Below are 7,570 nucleotides of genomic sequence, written 5' to 3'. Positions count from 1 at the left end.
CAATAATAAATTAAACAAGTAATCTAATAGTAACAAATAATAAACTACAAAATGAATGAAATTTGCATTAAAAGTGTATTACACAATACTAAAGTTGAATTAGAAAAGAAAAATTAAGAATAAATGAAAAACGTAACTAATGAACGACAAGACAATAACATATAGACTGAATTAAACTTGTATTATTCATGAATAAACATGTATTATATGTGTCTTATAAATTATTTTGATTTATCACTAAGAAAATGAGGGACGGTTGCAATATGTATTAAAAATGTATTGCGCATATCTTATAAATGTATTATTAGTGTGTTACCTAAATTATTCTTGTTGGTATCACTAAGAAAGGAGTGAAGTGTGCAATATGAATTATTCATGGATAAATCATGTATTATAGCTATATTTTGATTTGTATCACTAAGAAAAAGAGCGATGTTTGCAATATGTATTACAAATGTATTGTGCCTATATTAAAATGTGTTACAAGTGTGTTACTTATATTATTTTGGTTGATATCACTAAAAAATGAGTGAAATTTGAAATATGTATTGAACATGTATTGTTCATGATTTTAATACAATTATGAAATATATCTAATATAACTATTCATTTAAGAATAGTTATTTGAATGAAAATTTCTAAAAGAAGAAAAATAATTAAATAAAAAAGAGAGGAGGAAGAGAAAGAATGTGCGAAGAGACGAAGAGACGAACAAGAAGAAAAGTAAAAAGAACAAGCATAAGAGAAAAAAAAGGCAGAGAAAGAAGCGAAGAAAGATAGACAGTACAATTTTTAAAGTAAAAAAAAAAGTTATATTTAGTTAGAAAATTTATATTGCCATAGATGGTAAATATTTTTTTAATATAGAATATTTATGTGATTTACCCTTAAAAAATAGTGAGCACACGAATTAGGGAATTAAACCTATAGTATATCATATACATAAAAATAAGGCATGATACATAATTGTGTCATTTTAATATGGTCGCATTTCACATTTATGGTGTGCATAAGTAGAGACTTAATGTAACATCCGGCAATTTGAAATAATTATGAAGAAGCTGGAAATTGGAAATAGTTATTTTTGGAAAGAATTCAAAATCTGGAAAATTTGGTTTAAGTATGGAAAAAGTGAGTTTTTGGCCAACTTTGAGCAGTCATAACTCCTAGATCAGGATAATTTAGGTGTAATTCCAATTATTTTTGCGAAGCTCGTGGAATGATCTTTCCAACGCCACCGAGTTTGCTCGATTCCGAGTTCGTATGAGTGAGTTATGCCCTTTGAAAGTTGGGCAGTTGGCAGGGAAGTCCGTCCGGAAATTGTAAGGGTATTTTGGTCTTTTCCCTAACCAATTCTTTTGGTTATTTAAAGGGTCCAAGCTGATTTTTAGATCAGTTTTTTTCCCTTTTTAAAAAGAGTGAGAGTGAGGGTTTGTGAGTGAAGAGGAGAAGAAGAGGAGAAAGAGAAGAAGAAGCAAGGATTCGTCAAGATCGTCGTGGATTTCGTCGGGGGTGATCCCTATTAAGGTATGTGAATTCATAGTGTTGGGTTGGTTCATTCCCCCACACGCCAAACTTGTTTTAAATTCCGAGAAAAGATTGATTGTGTTGTTGAAGTTTGTGGTTGTGGTTGTTGAAGTTGTGGTTTTGTTGTTGAAGTTTCTTGTTGATTTGGGACATGTTTCCGATTGTGTTTGTGAGTTGAAATCTATTGTATGTTGAGGGGTTTATGATTCTAAGTGTTTGGGGCTTGATCCATTGAAGTTAAGGAGGTTTAGAGTTGGAAAATATGAAGGAGAAAAGTCGAGTTTTCGGGGAAAAGGGGTGGCGCGTGGCGCCTGCCAGCGCGCCCCAAAAGGGACTCTGAAGTCCAGCCCTTGGGGCAGCGCGCCTAGTAGAGGGCCAGCAGGTCCCTTCTGAGCTTTGTGGTCTGGCGCCCCGCGCCTCTCAGAGCGCCAAGGACGCCATCCTTTCCCATTCTTTCCCCACTTTTTCATGCATGTTCCTTGGTAATGTACCTATGTTTTATAGTTGTTTTCAACACTCCAAAGTACGTCTAAACGTCAATAACTCATCCATAAACATGTGATCATATACCTTGAACCCATAATCCAATTCAAGGCGAGTTAGGATCAAAGTCAAGTGAAGTTAGAGCCAAGCTTAGAAGTTAAGAAGTAAGTCAAAGCAAGTCTTCAAAGTTTTCAAGAGTCTTCATAGAACGTTTTAACTTCATTTTAAGGCTTAAGTTTCAAGTTAAGTAAAGAGTATAGAGTTTCAAGTTAAGCCAAGAGTAAGAGTCAAGTGCATTTCTCAAAAGTTATTAGGGAACTAAGTATTCCCAAAGAAGTCTATAAATGTTTTCACATTTAAGATGAGAGGAAACTGAGATTTCCAAAAGAGTTTTGAGCAGTTTGAGTACCATCTCTTTTAAGAAAAAGATGAGTTTTGTGAAAGAGTTTCTAAAACATGATTAGTATGACAAATCGAGTATGTCATCAATGTTTAAACAGTATGGTCTCCAGATATACCATCAATGTTTAAGCAGTATGACTTTCCCGAGTCATCAATGATCATATTAAAATATGGTTTTGATATGTTCTTTTTAGAAAGAGTTTTCAAGAGCCTTTGGGCTAAGTTTTGAGTAATTATCTCAACTAAAGAAAGATGTGTTTAAAACACTTATGAGCTAAAGTATGTTTGGGAGTAGTCTTGAGCGCCGAATTGGGGGAGCGTTCAAAGAACTCACAGCCCCCATAGAACCATGTAGCCAAACATGGGATTTGACGGGTCATACTTTTTAGATGATCACGTAAAGTTAAGCTAGTGGATCCACTAAGTTAAAGTTAAAGTTAAAGTAAGGTCATATATCACGGCAAGGTATAGGATGGTCCTTGGGCAATGTGAGGTAAAACGTTGTATCACTACTTAAGCATGTAGTGGTGGCTATCGGTTAGAGAAACTCCCACAGGAAAAATTGAATGGTTCCTCGAGGGGTTCTGCTTAGTATGGATGAGGGTATGGGCCTTCATTCATGCATTGCACAAGTAGACTTTGAGAGGAAGAATGGTATTTTTATGATATTATAAAATATGATTTCTTGATGTCATGTTTTAAATAGTTTTACAAGTTTTATATATATTGCATGTGTCTTATTGCTTTATATTTGAGTTCAGTTATTCATGAGTCGAACAGAGCCAAGGTAAGTGTTCTCTTGTACTCTTTTCAAGCTTAAGTTGTTGTTTAGCGGTCTAGCTCGCATACTCGTACATTCCATGTACTGATGCCAGTTGGCCTGCATCTTTTTATGATGCAGACGCAGGTACCCAGGATCAGCATCCTGCACGCCGTTGATCCAGTTGAACACTCCAGAATCAGTGGTGAGCCTCCTTGCTTTCCAGAGGACTCGGTTATTTTGTGTTCCTAGTTTTGCTTTATTAGGATGTTGCGGGGTCTGTCCCAACATCCATCTCAGTGTTATAGAGGCTTCATAGACAGTCAGTCAGTTAGTTTTGAGTCTCTCTTCTATGTATATATAAATATTCTATTTTGAGACACGAGTTGCCTTTTTGGCCAGATTTTATACAGTTAAGTTGTTTTATGACCCTTTCATTGCATGGAGTTATTCTGTTGAGTTAGGTTTCCGCTGAGTTAAGAAAGTCAGGCCAAGGGTTCGCTTGGGGGCCAACAATGGTCTTCGAGTGCCGGCCACGTCCAGGGTGTAGGCTCGAGGCGTGACACTTAAACTTGTATAAAGTTGAAGAAGTAGACACCTAAGTTCTACGTGGCATAATACACGTAGGACACAAATTGCCGTGTAGGACGTGTGTGTTTTTCACTTTATACTAGATTAAGTGTCTACTTATGCACATTCAAAGTTGAAGGGAATAAATGTAAGTTGAGGCCAAGTTAAAGGGCATATTTTATGTAATGTGAATTTAATTTCGCTACGATATAATTAAAATTCAATTATATGATTAAAGAAATAGTAATATGAATCAAATTCCATAAAAAAAAAATAGTAAAAAACATTACAAATTACAAATAAAGTGTTGGCATCAAGTAAATAGCTTACCAAACATTACATTTTCGAGTCTAACTGCAACAACAATAAAGACGGAAGAAATAAGGAGAGTCATAGTCTAGATACTTATAAATAAGATAGGCAAACACAAGCAAAAATACCTCAATAGTATAGCGCACAAAAATGTATGTTATTGATAAAAAAGAAAAGGGAAAAGGGCTCGAAATATATCTGAACTTTGATCGAAATTAATGTAACAATCCCAAACTTTGGGCAGGACCTATGACCCTCATGCACTATTTAATAGTATATTTTAAAAATATATAGATACTCACGTGGACATCATAAATATTGCATCATTATAAATAGTAAATTCTCTAGCTAGACACTTATATATCTTTAAAATACATTATTAATTAGTGCAAGTCCTACCCAAAGTTTAGAATTGTTACAACAATTTCGATAAAAGTTGGATATATTCCAGATCTTTTTCCCAAAAGAAATTATAAACTAGGGGTGTCAAAATAAAAGCTCAATCCGTTCAATCCACCGAATTCATTCAAGTTTGGATAGGTCAAAATTTGTCCATTTATTAGCTCAATCTATTTCACCTACTCATTTCAGCCCATAAAGAATTGAGTTGGTATGTGTTGACACCCAATTTCGACCCTCCCCGATTGGAGTTAATTCTCGAGCTTCTTAAATTTCAAGCGATTTGGAATATTTAGTTTATAAGATTTAAATATTTTTTTTCTTTTCTTTTCTCTTTCGAGATTTTTAAAGTGATTTAGTCGGCTTTATAATACTTTAGATAATAAATGGATTTTACGTAATTACCTATATAATCAACGTGCATTATTAATAATTGGAAGTCATCTTGAAATTTTTGCATTTTTTAAAAAATTAACTATTTTATTAATTTAGTTATTTGAATTAGTTAGTTTATAATTAAATTATTTATTTATTTTATTTTATTTTAAAATTAAGAAGCTTGTTAATTAATTAATGACAATTCATCTTATTTTAATTTTGGTCGAATTTAGCCAATTGCTTCAATTTGGTCGAGATTGTCATTCATATGGCTATTTTCTTAATTCAAATCGACCATCTTCCTTTGCTTTCAAGACTCCTAATTTCAAACCAATTTTTGAGCCCATTCCCCATCCCTTCAAATCCTCACCAGTAACCCAAAAATTCCCAGGCCCATTCCCACTCCTAACTCCCTAAAGATCCAGCCCAAAACCCATTAGTTCATACGTACAATATCCATTTCAACAAACAACAGCAATACAAGACGCAGAGTTTTTGGCCAAAAACATCCTTGTACTATACCTTTAATTTAAACTACATCCTTATTATATTTTTGTAAGCAAAAAACATCCTTTACATTTCTCAAAGTTAACAACTCTCATCCTTTCAATGCTCCACTGTTAAGAAACTAACGGGAGCTTCAAAATCATATGCAAAAAACGTGACTTTCACATGTCTAAAGAAAACACAAAAAGAAAATTTAAAAGAAAAAAAAAAGTTTAAGAAATGCAGGATAAATGTGCTCTTCCCAAGTCCCAACCCAAAGATGAAGAGGATTCCACTTACTAAACAAAATTCAGATTTTTAATAAAACGTGCTATCAGCTATTGAAATAAATCATAAAAGTTTCATGCAATTTAAAAAAACGAAATGTAGATTAATTAGATACCGTGAAATTGATAATCTTTGTAGTGATTTTTTGGTGGACATTCGTTTTGTTCGATTTTGAAAATTTTGGTTCAATTTTTTCAATTTGAAAAAATCAAAACCAAATCAAAATTCATTCCGTTTGATTCATTTTTCTGAAATTTGATTCGATATTATTTTGTTGGAAATTTTTATGTTGGGTTCTTGAATATGTGATAATTATATTTTCTGAGAAGGATATGTGATAATTACATTTAGTTCCAATGTAATAAATATCTAAAGTCAAAAAGAATTTTTTTAAATATAAAAAATAAAATAAAATTGTGAGACATCATTAATATCAAATTAATTATATGATGATTTGAAAAATAAACAAACAGCTATACATGCAAATAACTTTCTGCCATGCTATATTTCTTTCACTTTGAGTTTTTTTTTTTTCCTTTTTGATTATGTGGTTGTGAAATTACGTGAGTTTTCTGTTAGATTTTAAGCTGTTAGTAACAGAAGGATGAAACCTGCCAATTTTGTGAAACTTTAAGGATGTTATTTGTTTACATGGATACTTTAAGGATGTACATTAGGTTTTGAGGATAGTATAGGGATGTTTTTGGCCAAAAACTCACAAGACGCATACCACACGACCCCACCTCCCCAACTTGATCTTTTTTACTGCAAACTCAGTACTGTTCAGCAGTCCATTTACAGCAACCAAGCACGCGTTTTCTTCGAAAATTCAGGGAAAGGGTGTTTCACCGAAATGGTGAAAGTTTTTTGAGTTTGAAATTTCAAATTGGCCCTTTGAATCCGAATTTTCACCCCTCTCCCTCCAAAATCCAAACCCTAATTCTCCACTATAAATACCCTATCCTTCTACTTGGGGGGGGGAGATTTTTTTTTATAAGAATTTGAGAAAAACACAAAAATTACTGGTCAAAACATTTGCATACAAAGTTTTAGGTTCAAAAAGACTCTTTGTTCAAAGATAGTTCGGATATTCGGATTTACTACTCGGATTCAGAAGTAGTTGGCGGAGGAATCGCTGCTCTGCTCGTTTAGTCTCATTTCGCTGCACATCTGAAGGTAATACTCATTTCGCTTCGAACATATTTTGCTCGCAATGTATTGCTCGTTTTGCTCTCAACTGTGTGAGCCTCTTATATGTTAGCATTTTATTCTGGCATGCTTTTTGACTCCCTGTTGGCTGTAAATCAGCGATGAAGCTCACTTGAGAGCCCATGGTTATTGTTTGTTTCCGTTTCGTGGAAGGTTTTGATGTTTTTCTCCTCCCCAGTAGGTCAATCTTGTTTTTCTTAGGATCAATTTTTCTTTGTGTATGCTTTTAATATTTTTTTATTTTTTATTTTTTGTTCCCTCTTTGTTCTTACTTTTTGGCCAGCAATCTGCCTATCTTGTAGGTCTTAGCGTATAGTTATTTGTGCATCCCATCCTCTTCCCCTGTCTCTAAAAGCTTTCTATAGTGGTTAGCTTTGTCTAAGTTATTTACTTTATTTTATTATGAGTTTTCGGTCGTGCTTACATATCGACTACCCTGTTTGCTGCCTGCAATATCGTGACAGCATGTATTCATCATTTATTTCGTCTAGTCGAACTCAAGAAATAATATATCCGCTGATTATATATTTTTATTGTTTCAGCCAATTGCCTCTTGTTTGTCTTTATTGTTAACTAGTGAACAAATTTGCGCTTCGTGCGTATTAGATTTTTGATATTATATTTTTAGTAAAATATTATAAACTTTAATCAATTATATTATTAATACGTTTTTTTTATGATTTTTTTCATCACATAATAGTTTAGAGTCTTCTATAAAACTTGTATATATAAATTTGTATAAGTGAAACAATATAT

This window comes from Solanum stenotomum, chromosome 4, assembly GCF_019186545.1.
Source record: "Solanum stenotomum isolate F172 chromosome 4, ASM1918654v1, whole genome shotgun sequence".
NCBI classification, from domain to species: Eukaryota; Viridiplantae; Streptophyta; class Magnoliopsida; order Solanales; family Solanaceae; genus Solanum; species Solanum stenotomum.
This window is presented reverse-complemented; position numbering follows the sequence as displayed.